The following is a 22,405-nucleotide window of genomic DNA, read 5'->3' as shown; positions in this document are numbered from 1 at the left end:
CTAATAAGATGTAGCTTCGTGTTGCCCTTTTCTCCGTACACCATTAAGGGTTTTCCTTTTTCTCGTATAATGCGAATTGCATTTTTGTAACAAACGATCTCCGCTTTCACTTCTTTCAACCAGTCCATACCGATTATCACATCAAAACTCCCTAACTCTACTGGTATCAAATCAATCTTAAATGTTTCGCTAACCAGTTTAATTTCTCGATTCCGACATATATTATCTGCTGAAATTAATTTACCATTTGCTAATTCGAGTAAAAATTTACTATCCAAAGGCGTCAATGGACAACTTAATTTAGCACAAAAATCTCTACTCATATATCTTCTATCCGCACCCGAATCAAATAAAACGTAAGCAGATTTATTGTCAATAAGAAACGTACCCGTAACAAGCTCCGGGTCTTCCTGTGCCTCTACCGCATTAATATTGAAAACTCTTCCACGGCCTTGTCCATTCGTGTTCTCCTGGTTCGGGCAATTTCTAATAATGTGGCCTGGTTTTCCACATTTATAACAAACTACATTGGCATAACTTGCTCCGACACTACTTGCTCCGCCATTACTCGTTCCGACACCATTTGTTCCTTTCGTTCTATTAACCCCTGGTCCGTAGACCTCACACTTCGCCGCGCTATGACCATTTCTTTTACACTTGTTGCAAAATTTGGTGCAGAACCCCGAGTGATTCTTTTCACACCTTTGGCATAGCTGCTTCTGATTGTTGTTGTTGTTGCGGTTATTATTGTTGTTGGGATGATTGTTGTTGTTGTTGTTGTTGTTGTTGTTGTTGGCCCGTTTGTTGTAGTTGCGATTGATGTTGCGATTGTTGGGATAATTGTTGCGATTATTGTTGTAATTGCTGTTGTTGTTGTATTGGTGATTCTTATCACCGTTTTCCTCCCACTTTCTTTTGACTTGCTTCACATTGGCCTCTTCAGCAGTCTGTTCTTTAATTCTTTCTTCAATCTGGTTCACTAGTTTGTGAGCCATTCTACATGCCTGTTGTATGGAGGCGGGCTCGTGTGAACTTATATCTTCTTGGATTCTTTCCGGTAATCCTTTCACAAACGCGTCGATCTTCTCTTCCTCATCTTCGAATGCTCCCGGACACAATAGGCACAATTCTGTGAATCGTCTTTCGTACGTGGTAATATCAAATCCTTGGGTTCGTAACCCTCTAAGTTCTGTCTTGAGCTTATTGACCTCGGTTCTGGGACGGTACTTCTCGTTCATCAAGTGCTTGAATGCTGACCACGGTAGTGCGTACGCATCATCTTGTCCCACTTGCTCTAGATAGGTATTCCACCATGTTAACGCAGAACCTGTGAAGGTATGCGTAGCGTACTTCACTTTGTCCTCTTCAGTACACTTACTTATGGCAAACACCGATTCAACCTTCTCGGTCCACCGTTTCAATCCGATCGGTCCTTCGGTTCCATCAAATTCCAAAGGTTTGCAGGCAGTGAATTCTTTGTAGGTGCATCCTACACGATTTCCTGTACTGCTAGATCCAAGGTTATTGTTGGTATGTAGCGCAGCCTGTACTGCGGCTATGTTTGAAGCTAGAAAAGTACGGAATTCCTCTTCATTCATATTCACGGTGTGTCGAGTAGTCGGTGCCATTTCCTTCAAAATAGTTAAATGGAACAAGTTAATCATACAGAATATTAAGAGTAGTTAATAGTATTTCGTAGCATAATATGAACTCATTTATAAAAGCTTTTTCTTCATATTAGCGTTTTATAAGTTTAAATTCGGGTAGTACCTACCCGTTAAGTTCATACTTAGTAGCTAATATACAATTCAACTACTACAATTCTATATGAAAAACTGATTATAATAATATTTCGCGTTCAAACTTTTATACAATATTTTACAAACTTACAATACCGCTTATTTTACATAAAGCATGAAATATAGCACACAATAACTTTGATACAATATAGTTGTGAAGACAATTCTAGCTAGTACACAAGTCGTTCAGCAAAGGCAATAAAGACACGTAATTCATACGTCCAGAAACAAGTCATGCATTCTGGTTTTACTAGGACTACTTCCCATCCTTGGTCTTGTGCAACATAACCGTTATGGCCGTTGATAAGACAGCGTGTTGTAACGTCATCAAAGGGATGAGGGTTACGTAATGTCCAACAGTCCCGTAATAATCTAAAAACCTCATTTCTTACCCCAATTACCGACTCCGTCACTTGTGGAAACGTTTTGTTTAATAGTTGTAGCCCGATGTTCTTGTTCTCACTTTGGTGAGAAGCGAACATTACTAATCCGTAAGCATAACATGCTTCTTTATGTTGCATGTTAGCCGCTTTTTCTAAATCACGAAGTCCAATATTCGGATATATTGAGTCAAAATAATTTCTTAACCCGTTGCGTAAAATAGCATTTGGGTTCCCCGCAATATATGCGTCAAAGTAAACACATCGTAACTTATGGGTTTCCCAATGTAATATCCCCCATCTTTCAAACGAAAGTCTCTTATAAACCAAGACATTCTTGGAACGTTCTTCGAATGTCTTACAAACTGATCTCGCCTTAAATAGTTGTGCCGAAGAATTCTGGCCGACTCTAGACAAGATTTCATCAATCATGTCTCCGGGTAGGTCTCTTAAAATATTGGGTTGTCTATCCATTTTGTGTTTTTAAACTGTAAAATAGACAAGAGTTAGATTCATAAAAAAATACTTATTAATACAAGCAATTTTTACATATATCATAAAGCATAAGAACACTATATTACATATATTACACCACACGAATACAACTATCTTATTCCGACTCGCTCGTTTCTTCTTCTTCGGTTTTGGTTCGTTTTGCCAAGTTTCTAGGGATATATGATGTTCCCCTAATACGAGCCGTCGTTGTCCACATTGGTTTAGAAAAACCTGGTGGTTTAGAGGTTCCCGGGTCATTGTTACAACTTAAGGACTTCGGGGGTTGACGATACATATAAAGTTCATCGGGGTTGGAATTAGATTTCTCTATTTTTATGCCCTTTCCCTTATTATTTTCTTTTGCCTTTTTAAATTCATTTGGGGTAATTTCTATAACATCATCGGAATTCTCGTCGGAATCCGATTCATCGGAGAATTGGTAATCCTCCCAATATTTTGCTTCCTTGGCGGAAACACCATTGACCATAATTAACTTTGGTCGGTTGGTTGAGGATTTTCTTTTACTTAACCGTTTTATTATTTCCCCCACCGGTTCTATTTCTTCATCCGGTTCCGATTCTTCTTCCGGTTCCGATTCTTCTTCCGGTTCCGACTCTTCTTCCGGTTCCTCTTCGGGAACTTGTGAATCAGTCCACAAATCATTCCAATTTACATTTGACTCTTCATTATTATTAGGTGAGTCAATGGGACTTGTTCTAGAGGTAGACATCTATCACATAATATCAAACACGTTAAGAGATTAATATATCACATAATATTCATATGTTAAAAATATATAGTTTCCAACAAAAATGTTAAGCAATCATTTTTAAAGAAAACACGGTCGAAGTCCAGACTCACTAATGCATCCTAACAAACTCGATAAGACACACTAATGCAAATTTTCTGGTTCTCTAAGACCAACGCTCTGATACCAACTGAAATGTCCCGTTCTTATTGATTAAAAACGTTCCATATTAATTGATTTCGTTGCGAGGTTTTGACCTCTATATGAGACGTTTTTCAAAGACTGCATTCATTTTTAAAACAAACCATAACCTTTATTTCATAAATAAAGGTTTAAAAAGCTTTACGTAGATTATCAAATAATGATAATCTAAAATATCCTGTTTACACACGACCATTACATAATGGTTTACAATACAAATATGTTATATCGAAATCAGTTTCTTGAATGCAGTTTTTACACAATATCATACAAACATGGACTCCAAATCTTGTCCTTATTTTAGTATGCAACAGCGGAAGCTCTTAATATTCACCTGAGAATAAACATGCTTTAAACGTCAACAAAAATGTTGGTGAGTTATAGGTTTAACCTATATATATCAAATCGTAACAATAGACCACAAGATTTCATATTTCAATACACATCCCATACATAGAGATAAAAATCATTCATATGGTGAACACCTGGTAACCGACAATAACAAGATGCATATATAAGAATATCCCCATCATTCCGGGACACCCTTCGGATATGATATAAATTTCGAAGTACTAAAGCATCCGGTACTTTGGATGGGGTTTGTTAGGCCCAATAGATCTATCTTTAGGATTCGCGTCAATTAGGGTGTCTGTTCCCTAATTCTTAGATTACCAGACTTAATAAAAAGGGGCATATTCGATTTCGATAATTCAACCATAGAATGTAGTTTCACGTACTTGTGTCTATTTTGTAAATCATTTATAAAACCTGCATGTATTCTCATCCCAAAAATATTAGATTTTAAAAGTGGGACTATAACTCACTTTCACAGATTTTTACTTCGTCGGGAAGTAAGACTTGGCCACTGTTGATTCACGAACCTATAACAATATATACATATATATTAAAGTATGTTCAAAATATATTTACAACACTTTTAATATATTTTGATGTTTTAAGTTTATTAAGTCAGCTGTCCTCGTTAGTAACCTATAACTAGTTGTCCACAGTTAGATGTACAAAAAATAAATCGATAAATATTATCTTGAATCAATCCACGACCCAGTGTATACGTATCTCAGTATTGATCACAACTCAAACTATATATATTTTGGAATCAACCTCAACCCTGTATAGCTAACTCCAACATTCACATATAGAGTGTCTATGGTTGTTCCGAAATATATATAGATGTGTCGACATGATAGGTCGAAACATTGTATACGTGTCTATGGTATCTCAAGATTACATAATATACAATACAAGTTGATTAAGTTATGGTTGGAATAGATTTGTTACCAATTTTCACGTAGCTAAAATGAGAAAAATTATCCAATCTTGTTTTACCCATAACTTCTTCATTTTAAATCCGTTTTGAGTGAATCAAATTGCTATGGTTTCATATTGAACTCTATTTTATGAATCTAAACAGAAAAATTATAGGTTTATAGTCGGAAAAATAAGCTACAAGTCATTTTTGTAAAGGTAGTCATTTCAGTCGAAAGAACGACGTCTAGATGACCATTTTAGAAAACATACTTCCACTTTGAGTTTAACCATAATTTTTGGATATAGTTTCATGTTCATAATAAAAATCATTTTCTCAGAATAACAACTTTTAAATCAAAGTTTATCATAGTTTTTAATTAACTAACCCAAAACAGCCCGCGGTGTTACTACGACGGCGTAAATCCGGTTTTACGGTGTTTTTCGTGTTTCCAGGTTTTAAATCATTAAGTTAGCATATCATATAGATATAGAACATGTGTTTAGTTGATTTTAAAAGTCAAGTTAGAAGGATTAACTTTTGTTTGCGAACAAGTTTAGAATTAACTAAACTATGTTCTAGTGATTACAAGTTTAAACCTTCGAATAAGATAGCTTTATATGTATGAATCGAATGATGTTATGAACATCATTACTACCTTAATTTCCTTGGATAAACCTACTGGAAAAGAGAAAAATGGATCTAGCTTCAATGGATCCTTGGATGGCTCGAAGTTCTTGAAGCAGAATCATGACACGAAAACAAGTTCAAGTAAGATCATCACTTGAAATAAGATTGTTATAGTTATAGAAATTGAACCAAAGTTTGAATATGATTATTACCTTGTATTAGAATGATAACCTACTATAAGAAACAAAGATTTCTTGAGGTTGGATGATCACCTTACAAGATTGGAAGTGAGCTAGCAAACTTGAAAGTATTCTTGATTTTATGAAACTAGAACTTTTGGAATTTATGAAGAACACTTAGAACTTGAAGATAGAACTTGAGAGAGATCAATTAGATGAAGAAAATTGAAGAATGAAAGTGTTTGTAGGTGTTTTTGGTCGTTGGTGTATGGATTAGATATAAAGGATATGTTATTTTGTTTTCATGTAAATAAGTCATGAATGATTACTCATATTTTTGTAATTTTATGAGATATTTCATGCTAGTTGCCAAATGATGGTTCCCACATGTGTTAGGTGACTCACATGGGCTGCTAAGAGCTGATCATTGGAGTGTATATACCAATAGTACATACATCTAAAAGCTGTGTATTGTACGAGTACGAATACGGGTGCATACGAGTAGAATTGTTGATGAAACTGAACGAGGATGTAATTGTAAGCATTTTTGTTAAGTAGAAGTATTTTGATAAGTGTCTTGAAGTCTTTCAAAAGTGTATGAATACATATTAAAACACTACATGTATATACATTTTAACTGAGTCGTTAAGTCATCGTTAGTCGTTACATGTAAATGTTGTTTTGAAACCTTTAGGTTAACGATCTTGTTAAATGTTGTTAACCCAATGTTTATAATATCAAAAGAGATTTTAAATTATTATATTATCATGATATTATGATGTACGAATATCTCTTAATATGATATATATACATTAAATGTCGTTACAACGATAATCGTTACATATATGTCTCGTTTCAAAATCATTAAGTTAGTAGTCTTGTTTTTACATATGTAGTTCATTGTTAATATACTTAATGATATGTTTACTTATCATAATATCATGTTAACTATATATATAACCATATATATGTCATCATATAGTTTTTACAAGTTTTAACGTTCGTGAATCACCGGTCAACTTGGGTGGTCAATTGTCTATATGAAACCTATTTCAATTAATCAAGTCTTAACAAGTTTGATTGCTTAACATGTTGGAAACATTTAATCATGTAAATATCAATCTCAATTAATATATATAAACATGGAAAAGTTCGGGTCACTACATATATAATGATTATCGTTATAACAACGTCTTACTAAGTACACATGAATCATATTAAGATATTGATACACTTGGTTAATTATGTTAAATGATAAGTAAATATATCATTAAGTATATTAACGATGAACTACATATATAAAAATAAGACTACTAACTTAATGATTTCGAAACGAGACATATATGTAACGATTATCGTTGTAACGACATTTAACTGTATATATATCATACTAAGATATATTATATATCATAATATCATGATAATGAAACAATTTAACATCTCTTTAGATATAATAAATAATGGGTTAACAACATTTAACATGACCGTTAACCTAAAGGTTTCAAAACAACATATACATGTAACGACTAACGATGACTTAACGACTCAGTTAAAATGTATTTACATGTAGTGTTTTAATATGTATTTATACTCTTTTAAAAGACTTCAAGACACTTATCAAAATACTTCTACCTAACAAAAATTCTTACAATTACATCCTCGTTCAGTTTCATCAACAATTCTACTCGTATGCACCCGTATTCGTACTCGTACAATACACAGCTTTTAGATGTATGTACTATTGGTATATACACTCCAATGATCAGCTCTTAGCAGCCCATGTGAGTCACCTAACACATGTGTTAACCATCATTTGAAAACTAGCATGAAATATCTCATAAAATTACAAAAATATTAGTAATCATTCATGACTTATTTACATGTAAACAAAATTACACATCTGTTATATCTAATCCATATACCAACGACCAAAAACACCTACAAACACTTTCATTCTTCAATTTTATTCATCTAATTGATCTCTCTCCAGTTCTATTTTCAATTTCTAAGTGTTCTTCATAAATTCTATAAGTTCTAGTTTCATAAAATCAAGAATACTTCCAAGTTTGCTAGCTTACTTCCAATCTTGTAAAGTGATCATCCAACCTCAAGAAATCTTTCTTATTTACAGTAATATATCTTTCTAATACAAGGTAATACTCATATTCAAACTTTGATTCAATTTCTATAACTATAACAATCTTATTTCGAGTGAAAATCTTACTTGAACTTGTTTTCGTGTCATGATTCTGCTTCAAGAACTTTCAAGCCATCCAAGGATCCTTTGAAGCTAGATCTATTTTTCTCATTTCCAGTAGGTTTATCCACAAAACCTGAGGTAGTAATGATGTTCATAACATCATTCGATTCATATATATAAAACTACCTTATTCGAAGGTTTAAACTTGAAATCACTAGAACATAGTTTAGTTAATTCTAAACTTGTTCGCAAACAAAAGTTAATCTTTCTAACTTGACTTTTAAAATCAACTAAACACATGTTCTATATCTATATGATATGCTAACTTAATGGTTTAAAACCTGGAAACACGAAAAACACCGTAAAACCGGACATACGCCGTCGTAGTAACACTGCGGGCTGTTTTGGGTTTGATAATTAAAAACTATGATAAACTTTGATTTAAAAGTTGTTCTTCTGGGAAAATGATTTTTTTTATGAACATGAAACTATATCCAAAAATCATGGTTAAAATCAAAGTGGAAGTATGTTTTTCAAAATGGTCATCAAGACATCGTTCTTTCGACTGAAATGACTACCTCTTACAAAAATGACTTGTAACTTATATATTTCTGACTATAAACCTATACTTTTTCTGTTTAGATCCATAAAATAGATTTCAATATGAAACCATAGCAATTTGATTCACTCAAAACGGATTTAAAATGAAGAAGTTATGGGTAAAACAAGATTGGATATTTTTTTATTGTTGTAGCTACGGGAAATATTGTAACAAATCTATATTAATCATATCCTAGCTAATTCATATTGTATTATACATGTATTCTAATATATTAATGTAATCTTGGGATACCATAGACACGTATGCAAATGTTTTGACATATCATATCGACCCATGTATATATATTATTTGGAACAACCATAGACACTCTATATGCAGTAATGTTGGAGTTAGCTATACAGGGTTGAGGTTGATTCCAAAAATATATATACTTTGAGTTGTGATCTAGCCTGAGACGTGTATACACTGGGTCGTGGATTGATTCAAGATAATGTATATCAATTTATTTCTGTACATCTAACTTTGGACAACTAGTTGTAGGTTACTAACGAGGACAACTGACTAAATAAACTTAAAACATCAAAATGTATTAAAAATATTATAATTATATTTTGAACATACTTTGGTATATATGTACATATTTGTTATAGGTTCGTGAATCGACCAGTGGCCAAGTCTTACTTCTCGACGAAGTAAAAATCTGTGAAAGTGAGTTATAGTCCCACTTTTAAAATCTAATATTTTTGGGATGAGAATACATGCAGCTTTATAAATGTTTTACAAAATAGACACAAGTACATGAAACTACTTTCTATGGTTGAATGATCGAAGCCGAATATGCCCCTTTTGCTTGGTAGCCTAAGAATTAGAGAACATCACTAATTTTGAGAATTAGTGCACGCCTAATTGACGTGAATCCTAAAGATAGATCTATTGGTCCTAACAAACCCCATCCAAAGTACCGGATGCTTTAGTACTTCGAGTTTTAATATCATGTCCGATGGATGTCCCGGAATGATGGGGATATTCTTATATGCATCTTGTTAATATCGGTTACCAGGTGTTCACCATATGAATGATTTTTATCACCATATGAATGATTTTTATCACCATATGAAATCTTGTGGTCTATTATTGATAGTGCTCCAAACGAACATATATTTAGTCGCAATATCATCCCAATATGTAAAGTTTGTAGTTGTAATTATTCTATTTTTAAGTTGTAATCGTTTAAATAAATAAATGTGAAGACAAAGCACGAAGATTAGAGAATTGAAGAAAAAGTGCCACTAAAGCCATAGTGCACTCAAAAGTGCCACTAAAAGTGAGTTAAAGACTTGCGCGGATTTTGGGAGTTTAGAAAAATAATTTTTTGTGCAAATTACAAATTGCAAAACGCAAAGTAAAAGATATTAAATAGTACGAAAGGACGTTCAAAAATCCGAAACCGGGACCTGAGCCAACTATCAACGCCCGACTCAACGGACCAAAAATTACAAGTCTACTATGCACAAGAATATAATATAATATTTAAATAATTATATAAATTATTAATATATTATATATTATATTAAATAACGTCGACAAAGAAGAAAACAAAGCGATGTACCTGGATCCAGCTGGCCATGCGATCGCATGGCCTGGAAGAGCAAATTCCATGCGATCGCATGGAGCCCTGTAGCAGGCCAAGTATTATAGATGCAACGAATTTCGGCCAGTTTTAACACACCAATTCAATCTCTTTACTCCCTCATATATATATATATATATATATATATATATATATATATATATATATATATATATATATATATATATATATATATATATATATATATATAATATAGTGTAGTTTTATATTAGTTAGTTTTGGGTTATGCAAAGGTTATTTTACGGATTTTAAAGTCGAAGTTCTGTCCGTGTAACACTACGCGATAAATAATCAATGTAAGTTATGTTCTCCTTTTTAAATTAATGTCTCGTATATAAGTTATTATTATGCTTATTTGAGCCGAAGTAATCGTGATGTTGGGCTAAATATTAAGACGGGGTTATTGGACTTTGGACCATAATTGGGGTTTGGACAAAAGAACGACACTTGTGGAAATTAGACCATGGGCTATTAATGGGCTTTATATTTGTTTAATTGAATGATAGTTCGTTAATTTAATATAAAGATTTACAATTGGACGTACCTATAAATAACCACATACACTCGATCGGACATGATGGGCGGGATATTTATAAGTACTAATAATCGTTCATTTAACCAGATACGGGAATGGATTAATAGTTAATAGACTTATTAAAACAGGGGTGAATTACATACAAGGAAAATTGGTGTAATTATAGTTTAAGTCCCCAATTAGTTGGAATATCTGACTTCGGATATAAGGATAATTTGGCGAGGACACACGCATTTTATATTTATGACTGATGGACTGTTATGGACAAAAATCAGATGGACATATCAAATAAACCAGGACAAAGGACAATTAACCCATGGTAATAAACTAAAATCAACACGTCAAACATCATGATTACGGAAGTTTAAATAAGCATAATTCCTTTTCTTATCGCATTTTAATTTTCGTTACTTTAATTATTGTCATTTATATTTACGCTTAAGTTTTAAAATCGACAAACCGGTCATTAAACGGTAAACCCCCTTTTATATTATTATTATATATAAAAATATATATTTTGTACAAATATATTTGTTTAAAATATAGTGTAAAATAAGTCGTCTCCCTGTGGAACGAACCGGACTTACTAAAAACTATACTACTCTACGATTAGGTACACTGCCTATAGTGTTGTAGCAAGGTTTAGGTATATTCCACTCTATAAATAAATAAATTACTTGTGTAAAAAAAATGTATCGTATTTAATAGTATTTTGTAGTAAAAATATAACTATTTCGTATACACCTCTACGCACATCAAGTTTTTGGCGCCGCTGCCCGAGACTCGGCGAAACGCTATATTTTTAATATATATTTGTAAAAATATAATTGTATATAATTTTTAGAAAAACAATATAAAAAAAAAAAAAAAAACTGGACTCGTGTTCCATGCGATCGCATGGATTAAAAGCCAAAACCCCATGCGATCGCATGGGGTGCCCTGACAGTTCTGATCACAGCATTTATTACGCATAGGGTTTAATTTTAATTAATATTATTTAATTATTTTAGGGTTTTAATTAAATATATAATTTTATTATTATTTGTAATATTAAGTTTTAATTTAGTTTTATTAAATTAAAAGAGTTAATACTCTTATAAAATAATAATATAAAAATAATATTTATATAAAAATTGTAAGTTTATCTTTTTTTTATAATTTGTATATTTTAAACATTTGTATATTTATCGTTCTAAATTAGTTTTAAACTTAGTTTTTGCCGTAGTTATTTTATATTTCTAGATTTTTAGGCTTTGCCGTAAAATCCCTTAAGTACTTTTTCTTTAGAATTAAGATTTAGGCGCTTTAGAATTTTACGACGTCGCTTATCGCTTTAGTTTTAAATATGCTAGTTAGTGCCTTTTAAGTGATTGTCGTTTTCTGAATAAAATTGCATTTACTGTTAGGCGCAACTTTTTAGATATAATTTTTAGACTTTTAAGTTTCGACTTTTTTCTTTCTTATTTTTATTTTTCGACCTTTTATTTTTCGACGTTTTTCGACGCGCTGTTTTTCTTTCTTATTTCTCTTCGCTCTAGATTTAGGACATAGAATTTTCTATTTCTTCTCTAAAATTTCAAAATTTCGACGAAAAATTATTTTAAGTGGTTAAATTGATAGACATCTAAAATTTTCTGGTTCGTAGTAATAGTTGGATTTGTTAGTGGCGAGTTGTGGGCTTCCGATTTAAAGGGTCCTGGCTACCTGCTGCATCTATTGGCTATTCGAAACGTGGGCAAAATCAGAAAAGTCTATTAATTTGATAACTTAGATAATTTTTTTATTTTATAACTAATATGATAATTAATAAATGCACCACATTGTAGCTAAAATTTGGTAATAAGTGTAGTATGGAAAACCTCGAAAATATCTTGGGAACTCTTTATGACATCCGAAATCAATTTAATCAATACTCTCAAACAGGTGTTGATGACAATTCGTTCGGTCAATCTTGGATCACGAATGACGAAATAATAACTGGTTGTGAAATCTGTGGAGATTATCACTCAACATGGGAATGTTATTATTACGTTGCTATGGAAAATTATGCACCCATAGAACCTGAATGGAATGATTATGAAGAATACAATTCAAATTGGGATTATTTCCAAGAATATATCCAAACTCAACAACCAGAAGACGAGGAACATTATGTGTCTGAAAATCTTTTAGACAATATGAAAATCAAACTCGAAGAACTCGATGCTCAAAATGAACAAATGAGAGAGTTTGTAAACCGGCAAGCTGAAACTCTATCAGATTACACACCTGTTGATCTGAGGAGTATTGTGCAAGAAAATCACATATCATCGAATTTTGATGAATTCGAGAGCTCCGAAATCACCAATTATCCCGATGATACTTTTTATTCAGCTTTACCAATTTCACAACATATCGACACATTAGCCTCTATCGACGAAATCAACGATCCATCAATGGATGAAGAAGAAGAAGTAAGGGTGACAAATTGGTACTCTTGGAAAAACGATAACGTTGAAAATTTTACCCCCGAGACCAAAATGGTGGGACCGATAAGTACCATTAATGAAGAAGAATTTGCTTCGATCCCGAAATTCACCATTCCACAACCTTCCAACCCAATATTCTCAATAGACGAGTCATCGACCAAAGATGAACTACAAGCTGTAATAGATATTGACACCTCGAATTTCACCCAATTGGGTAATAGAGGTGAAAACTTTGATCCCGAGAATGAACGAAAGGAAATGTTAGAAATTGTCCACCCTATAGAAATATGTATGTCGGTGTATATCGATCCATTTGACCAAGAACCAGAAAAGAGACATATCCATTTACTAAAAGTTACACTTAAAAAAGAATTAAGTAGTGACGATCGGGTGGGTCTAAACTTTAAACCCATTGATATATTTTATACCACCCGAGATGTAAATAACTGGCTCACTATTTTAATTCGTGGAACTTATTCTACCGACTTCACATGTCGTCAGCTAAGTATGGGGAAGTCTAACTCCACTTAACGTTAAATTAGGGGTTCGGGTTAGTGCATAACTCGTTAATGAACATACATGATAAGTTAGGGTAAAATACGCATTTTCAAAAATTAAATAATAGTTCAGAAAAGCAACCGTTTTGAAGAAAAACATGTGTGATAAAACAACAAAAGGAATGAACGATGACGCACACCATCTATCATTCGACGAGCTTTGCAATTTCAAACTGGGTATTTTTAATCACTTTTCTACACTAATTACCCTAATGAATTTATAAATATAGTCTGATTTCATGCAAATGAGGGCATTGCATGATCTCAAGTGTGGGGAAGGGTTATAAATTCTCTCGGGTTTATACTTGTCTTATTTTCTAAATATTGTGAAAATTTTAAAATTTTTCAACTAAATGAATTCAAAATCATGTTTATACATATTTATGAACGATGAAAACTAGGTGTTAATACCGAAATTATCGTTACCTCGGAGAGAACATAAATGGAGAAACAACCCAAAACGTTAGAATTCATTTAAAATGGAATAGAGGAGAATAAAAAGGCAAAGAAAAAAATAAATAAAAGCTAAGTGTGGGAAGAATTTACTAAGTTATTTAAAACACATATCACATATTTAGTACATATTATTGAAGGTACTTTTGCTTTGGACTAAACTAATCAGTTTTACCCAATTTATTGTAATACCTTTCAAAGAATAGATGGATCTACACGATGAATCAATTCCATCATTAAAATGAAGTAAAGTCTTCAGAAAAAGACACACGCTTCTTGATTTAGGTCAGGAAGTTGTCGTCCAGACCAGCTATAGGTTGACGAAAAATCTAGAAAAGTCATCTCTAAAATCAGCAGGAGATCCATGGACCTCAGCATCAAACAGGGTCGCCATTTGGTCAGACTTATCCTAACCATGAGAGGATCTATCTCGTAAAATGAGGAGGGCGCCGTGCAAATTAGCTTGATAAGACTAATGAATCAGACCCCCAGAAAGGATAATCTCCTTGAAGATTAAAAATTAGCTTTTAAGCCTGATATTACTCAATCCTTGAGATTGACCTTAAAGATTGAGAATTCAAACTCATGGAATTCAATGATATCTAAACTCGAGCTTGAACGAGAAAATATTTTGATCAAAATTACAACCGATTTGTTTTCTTAAAATCCATTTTCAATGCGTTCATTACCATTGAACGTAAAATCCTAGGAATTCACCTGGAATTCATTAGGTCACCTGAACCAAATTCGGTGTCAACCGTAAGAACGGTGGTTGCATAGCATGGTCGAAGACAGGACCTTGTGCCAGACCAAAAAATTATAGGGTGATCTTTACTATTGCTCCTACAAAGGATAGTAATTGCATCCGATACGTTGTAGGCCATGAACATCTGCATGTCATTAGACATTGCCTTAACAGTTGCTTGTTCAATGCTTTCCTTTACAACTGGACGGTAGTTTATTGAAAGGTAATATACGGAGCAAGTATACTGGACGTGTTGCTTTCCTAATACAAGGTTAGCAAGTGGGTGACATAAAACCGTAAAGTTTAGAGTAAAATTTTCAAATCTGAAACCCATAAAACCCACAAAAATATTTTTGCAAACACCGGTGAAGGGTTATTCCGGAAAACTTATCTAGGGTAAAAGCTAGAATGAATTTTCAAAAGATCAAATATTTTCATAAAGATCCAATTTTCTAAAGGATCTAAATTTTTATAGTCATGTGGGACTGTAAACCACATCGTTACTATCATTGTTTATACCGCCGTATCAAAATCACTAATGTATAAAGTGTGAAGAATAAAGAAGTGATTCGCGTGATTTAATTTCAACTTCTGTATTGCTTGAGGACAAGCAACGCTCAAGTGTGGGGATAGTTGAGAGTGCTCTAAACGAACATATATTTAGTCGCAATATCATCCCAATATGTAAAGTTTTTAGTTGTAATTATTCTATTTTTAAGTTGTAATCGTTTAAATAAATAAATGTGAAGACAAAGCACGAAGATTAAAGAATTGAAGAAAAAGTGCCACTAAAGCCTGAAAAGTGCCACTAAAGCCAAAGTGCACTCAAAAGTGCCACTAAAAGTGAGTTAAAGACTTGCACGGATTCTGGGAGTTAAGGAAAATAATTTTTTGTGCAAATTACAAATTGCAAAACGCAAAGTACAAGATATTAAATAGTACGAAAGGACGTTCGAAAATCCGGAACCGGGACCTGAGCCAACTATCAATGCGCGATACAACGGACCTAAAATTACAAGTCTACTATGCACAAGAATATAATATAATATATATATAATTATATAAATTATATATATATTATATATATTTATTAAATTATGTCGACAAGCTAGAAACAAAGCAAAATAGCTGGATCCAGGGTGGCCATGCGATCGCATGGCCAGAAGGCAGAAATTCCATGCGATCGCATGGATGAAAATTCCAGGCCAGGTCCTATAAATGCAACGAATTCTGGCCGAGTTCTTTACACAATATCAATATTTCTCTGTATCTTAATATATATTATATATATATATATATATATATATATATATATATATATATATAATATATATTAGTTTAGTTTTATATTAGGTTAGTTTGGGTTATGTAAAGGTTATTTTACGGGTTTTAAAGTCGAAGTTCTGTCTGTGTAAAGCTACGCGATAAATACTCAATGTAAGTTATGTTCTCCTTTTTAAATTAATGTCTTGTAACTAAGTTATTATTATGCTTATTTAAATCGAAGTAATCATGATGTTGAGCTAAATATTAAAGATGGGGTAATTGGGCTTTGTACCATAATTGGGGTTTGAACAAAAGAACGACACTTGTGGAAATTAGACTATGGGCTATTAATGGGCTTTATATTTGTTTAATTGAATGATAGTTCGTTAATTTAATATAAAGATTTACAATTGGACGTACCTATAAATAGCCATATACACTCGATCGGACACGATGGGCGGGATATTTATAGGTAATAATAATCGTTCATTTAACCGGACACGGGAATGAATTAATAGTCAATGAACTTATTAAAACAGGGGTGAATTACATACAAGGAAAATTGGTGTAATTATAGTTTAAGTCCCCAATTAGTTGGAATATTTGACTTCGGATATAAGGATAATTTGACGAGGACACTCGCACTTTATATTTATGACTGATGGACTGTTATGGACAAAAACCAGATGGACATATTAAATAATCCAGGACAAAAGATAATTAACCCAGGATAATTAATTAAAATCAAAAAGTCAAACATCATGATTACGAAAGTTTAAATAAGTATAATAATTTTATCTTATTTCTTATCGCATTTTATTTTACGCACTTAAATTATCGTCATTTATATTTTTCATTAGGTTTTAATTGTGACTTAAAATATAAAATCGACAAATCGGTCATTAAACGGTAAACCCCCTTTTATATTATTATTATATATAAAAATATATATTTTGTACAAATATAGTTGTTTAAAATATAGTGTAAAATAAGTCGTCTCCCTGTGAAACGAACCGGACTTACTAAAAACTATACTACTCTATGATTAGGTACACTGCCTATAGTGTTGTAGCAAGGTTTAGGTATATCCCACTCTATAAATAAATAAATTACTTGTGTAAAAAAAATGTATCGTATTTAATAGTATTTTGTAGTAAAAATATAACTATTTCGTATACACCTCTACGCACATCAATAACTCGTTAATAAAAATGCACGATTAGGGTAAAATACGCATTTTCAAATATTAGCAAACAGTTTAGAAAAGCAACCGTTTTTGAAGAAAAACGTGTGTGATAAAACAAGAAGGAATGAACGATGAGGCGCGCCATCTATCATTCGACGAGCTTTGTAATTACAAACTAGGTATTTTTAATCACTTTCTACACTAATCACCCTCATGAATTTATAATTATAGTCTGATTTCATGCAAATGAGGGCATTGCATGATCTCAAGTGTGGGGAAGGGTTATAAATTATCTCGGGTTTATACTTGGTTTATTTGCCAAATTTTGTGAAAATTTTAAAAATTTTCAAATAAATGAATTCTAAATCATGTTTATACATATTTATGAACGATGAAAACTAGGTGTTAATACCGAAATTATCGTTACCTCGAAAAGGACATAAAATGAGAAACACCCTAAAACACTTGAATTCATTTAAAATAGAATAAAGGAGAATAAAAAGGCAAAGAAAGAAACTAAGTGTGGGGAGAATGTACCAAGTTATTCAATTAAAAAACTATCTATCACATGTTTCTCTAAAGTTATTGCAGGTGCTTTTGTTTTGGACTAAATTAACTGTTTTACCCGCAATATTATAATAAAGATAAAAGAAAAGATGGATCTACACGATGAATCAATTCCATCATTAAAAGGAAGTAAAGTCTTCCGAAAAAGACACGCGCTTCTTGATTTAGGTCAAGAAGTTGTCGTCCAGACCAGCTGTAGGTTGACAAAAAATCTAGAAAAGTCATCTCTAAAATCAGCAGGAAATCCACGGACCTCAGCATCAAACAGGGTCGCCAAGTGGTCAGACTTATCCTAACCATGAGAGGATTGTCTCGTAAAATGGGGAGGGCGCCGTGCAAATTAGCTTGATAAGACTAATGAATCAGACCCCTAGAAAGGATAATCTCCTTAAAGATTAAAAAAATCAGCATTTAAGCTTGATATTACTCAATCCTTGAGATTGACTTTAAAGATTGAGAATTACAAACTCATAGAATTCGATGAAATCTAAACTCGAGCTTGAACGAAAAAATATTTTGATCAAATTAAATCCGATTTGTTTTCTGAAAACCTATTTTCAATGCGTTCATTACCATTGAAAGTAAAATCCTAGGAATTCACCTGGAATTCATTAGGTCACCTGAACCAAATCGGGTGTCAACCGTAAGAACGGTGGTTGCATAGCATGGTCGAAGACAGGACCTTGTGCCAGACCGAAAAACTATAGGGTGATCTTTACTATTGCTCCTACAAAGAATAGTAATTGCATCCGACACGTTTTAGACCATGAACATCTGCATGTCATTAGACATTGCCTTAACAGTTGCTTGTTCAACGCTTTCCTTTACAACCGGATGGTAGTTTACCGAAAGGTAATATACGGAGCAAGTATACTGGACGTATATTTTCTAATACAAGGTTAGCAAGTGGGTGACACAAAACCGCAAGTTTTGAGCTAAAATTTTAAAATCTGAAATCCACAAAACCCACAAAAATATTTTGCAAACACCGGTGAAGGGTTATTCCGGAAAACTTATCTAGGGTAAAAGCTAGAATGAATTTTCAAAAGATCAAATGTTTTCATAAAGATCCAATTTCCTTAAGGATCTAAATTTTTATAGTCATGTGGGACTGTATACCACATCATTACTATCATTGTTTATACCGCCATATCAAAATCACTAATGTATAAAGTGTGAAGAATAAAGAAGTGATTCGTGTGATTTAATTTCAAGTTCTGTATTGCTTGAGGACAAGCAACGCTCAAGTGTGGGGATATTTGATAGTGCTCCAAACGAACATATATTTAGTCGCAATATCATCCAAATATGTAAAGTTTTTAGTTGTAATTATTCTATTTTTAAGTTGTAATCGTTTAAATAAATAAATGTGAAGACGCACGAAGATTAAAGAATTGAAGAAAAAGTGCCACTAAAGCCTGAAAAGTGCCACTAAAGCCATAGTGCACTCAAAAGTGCCACTAAAAGTAAGTTAAAGACTTGCGCGGATTTTGGGAGTTAAGGAAAATAATTTTTTGTGCAAATTACAAATTGTAAAATGCAAAGTACAAGATATTAAATAGTACGAAATGACGTTCGAAAATCCGGAACCGGGACCTGAGTCAACTATCAACGCCCGACTCAACGGACCAAAAATTACAAGTCTACTATGCACAAGAATATAATATAATATTTAAATAATTATATAAATTATTTATATATTATATATTATATTAAATAACGTCGACAAAGAAGAAAACAAAGCAATGTACCTGGATCCAGCTGGCCATGCGATCGCATGGCCTGGAAGAGCAAATTCCATGCGATCGCATGGAGCCCTGTAGCAGGCCAAGTATTATAAATGCAACGAATTTCGGCCAGTTTTAACACACCAATTCAATCTCTTTACTCCCTCTGTATAATATATATATATATATATATATATATATATATATATATATATATATATATATATATATATATATATAATATAGTGTAGTTTTATATTAGTTAGTTTTGGGTTATGCAAAGGTTATTTTACGAGTTTTAAAGTCGAAGTTCTGTCCGTGTAACACTACGCATAAATAATCAATGTAAGTTATGTTCTCCTTTTTAAATTAATGTATCGTATTTAAGTTATTATTATGCTTATTTAAGCCGAAGTAATCGTGATGTTGGGCTAAATATTAAGACGGGGTTATTGGACTTTGGACCATAATTGGGGTTTGGACAAAAGAACGACACTTGTGGAAATTAGACCATGGGCTATTAATGGGCTTTATATTTGTTTAATTGAATGATAGTTCGTTAATTTAATATAAAGATTTACAATTGGACGTACCTATAAATAACCACATACACTCGATCGGACACGATAGGCGGGATATTTATAAGTACTAATAATCGTTCATTTAACCGGACACGGGAATGGATTAATAGTTAATAGACTTATTAAAACATGGGTGAATTACATACAAAGAAAATTGGTGTAATTATAGTTTAAGTCCCCAATTAGTTGGAATATTTGACTTCGGATATAAGGATAATTTGACGAGGACACTCGCACTTTATATTTATGACTGATGGACTGTTATGGACAAAAACCAGATGGACATATCAAATAAACCAGGACAAATGACAATTAACCCATGGTAATAAACTAAAATCAACACGTCAAACATCATGATTACGGAAGTTTAAATAAGCATAATTCCTTTTCTTATCGCATTTTAATTTTCACTACTTTAATTATTGTCATTTATATTTACGCTTAAGTTTTAATATCGACAAACCGGTCATTAAACGGTAAACCCCCTTTTATATATTATTATATATAATTATATATATATTGTACAAATATAGTTATTTAAAATATAGTGTGCAATAAGTCGTCTCCCTGTGGAACGAACCGGACTTACTAAAAACTATACTACTCTACGATTAGGTACACTGCCTATAGTGTTGTAGCAAGGTTTAGGTATATCCCATTTGTAAATAAATTATATAAAACTTGTGAAACTTGTACCATATTTCGTCGTATTTCGTAGTAAAAATATAACTATTTCATATACACCTCTACGCACATCAATTATTACGATTTGATAAATATATAGGTTAAACCTATAACTCACCAACATTTTTGTTGATGTTTAAAGCATGTTTATTCTCAGGTGATTATTAAGAGCTTCCGCTGTTGCATGCTAATATATGGACAAGATTTGGAGTCAGCATGCTTGTATAATATTGTTTAAAACTGCATTCGAAATTTACTTTGTTGTAACATATTAATATTGTAAACCAATATGTATTGGTAGTGTGTAAGTGTGATATTTTAGATTATCATTTCTGATAATCTAGGTGGTGTCCTTTTAATCTTGTCGATAAAATAAAAGTTATGGTTTGTTTTTAAAACGAATGCAGTCTTTGAAAAACGTCTCATATAGAGGTCAAAACCTCGCAACGAAAAATCAATTAATATGGAACGTTTATAATCAATATGAACGGGACATTTCAAATGACAACAAAATCTAACAAATTATAACCTATAGAAAGGGGGTCACTGACGCTATTATCGGAATCAGTACTATAATCAGAACCTTAGTAAGAATTTTGAGCAATTTAAGCAGAAACCTCGTCTGATCAAAACAAAGAATTTACGCAGCTGCAATTAATACATTTTCAACAGAATTTTTTTTTACCTTTTATGCTCTCAAGTTACACAAAATAAATAAAATCATAATCACATACAATTAATTACCTGGATTGTGAGTATACGGTATCCTCTTCTGGACATGGGTTAAAATGGACTTGGAAAACATGTATTGCTCGTTCCATATCGTTTGTCAGCAGGAAGAGTATGGTACTAAAGTATTAACATCAGCAACTGATTCTGCAACACTTGAATCACGAAATAGTGATGGCAACGATTTGAGTTGAATCGCCCCAACGCTAATCAGAAACCCAAATCGCCAATCGATCTGAAAAATGTCACCAACATACATGAATTATTTTTTGAATATATTCATTCCACCATAATTATCACAATAATATACATGACCTTGTATCATCCAATGAACCCTGTTGTACATGCCCATTAAACTAAACCAACCGTAACGTAGGGATGTTATAATACCAGTTCAACGGTATGAAATGATTAACATCTCTACATCGGTGATCCTCGACTTTGTTCATCGCCTTCCCCGTCATATTTGTTGCCATCACTATACGGCTCTATTGAGTCGACAACAATCGTCGATTTATTGGCGACTTGACTGACTCTTAGATCCTAAATTAAATTCCAGGCAGGATTTAAAACCCATGGAAATTTTGATTCTACCATTTTCATGGCATCTATTATTATTTTTATTCTGTATTTTTAATTTATTTTTAAAAAAAAAACTTTTTCCTACTTAAAGGCCGGAGGTCCTCTCGGAAGCAATCTCTTTATCCGTCGAATAAAGAGAGGGATAACTTTCTCTACTCTTGAGAGTGTTTCACTCTGGGTGAAGAAATGACTTGTCTTTATTTCTCGGATGAG

At 32.5% G+C, this 22,405-nt stretch overlaps 1 long non-coding RNA gene across 1 annotated transcript in view; it reads right to left on the bottom strand.

The window, feature by feature from the left end:
* LOC139894058 (uncharacterized) overlaps positions 1-22,076 on the bottom strand; it is a 29,862-nt gene extending 7,786 nt beyond the window's left edge. Inside the window, exons 1-2 of the long non-coding RNA XR_011774790.1 lie at positions 21,926-22,076; positions 21,626-21,845 (exon numbers count right to left, since the gene is read on the bottom strand). This is a non-coding gene — a long non-coding RNA (uncharacterized lncRNA). The remainder of the gene's footprint in view (positions 1-21,625; positions 21,846-21,925) is intronic.
* Positions 22,077-22,405: the final 329 nt, after the last annotated feature.

The sequence above is a fragment of the Rutidosis leptorrhynchoides genome, chromosome 2 (assembly GCF_046630445.1).
Source record: "Rutidosis leptorrhynchoides isolate AG116_Rl617_1_P2 chromosome 2, CSIRO_AGI_Rlap_v1, whole genome shotgun sequence".
NCBI classification, from domain to species: Eukaryota; Viridiplantae; Streptophyta; class Magnoliopsida; order Asterales; family Asteraceae; genus Rutidosis; species Rutidosis leptorrhynchoides.
The sequence above is the reverse complement of the archived record's forward strand: the minus strand, read 5'-3'. Positions and strand labels throughout refer to the sequence as shown.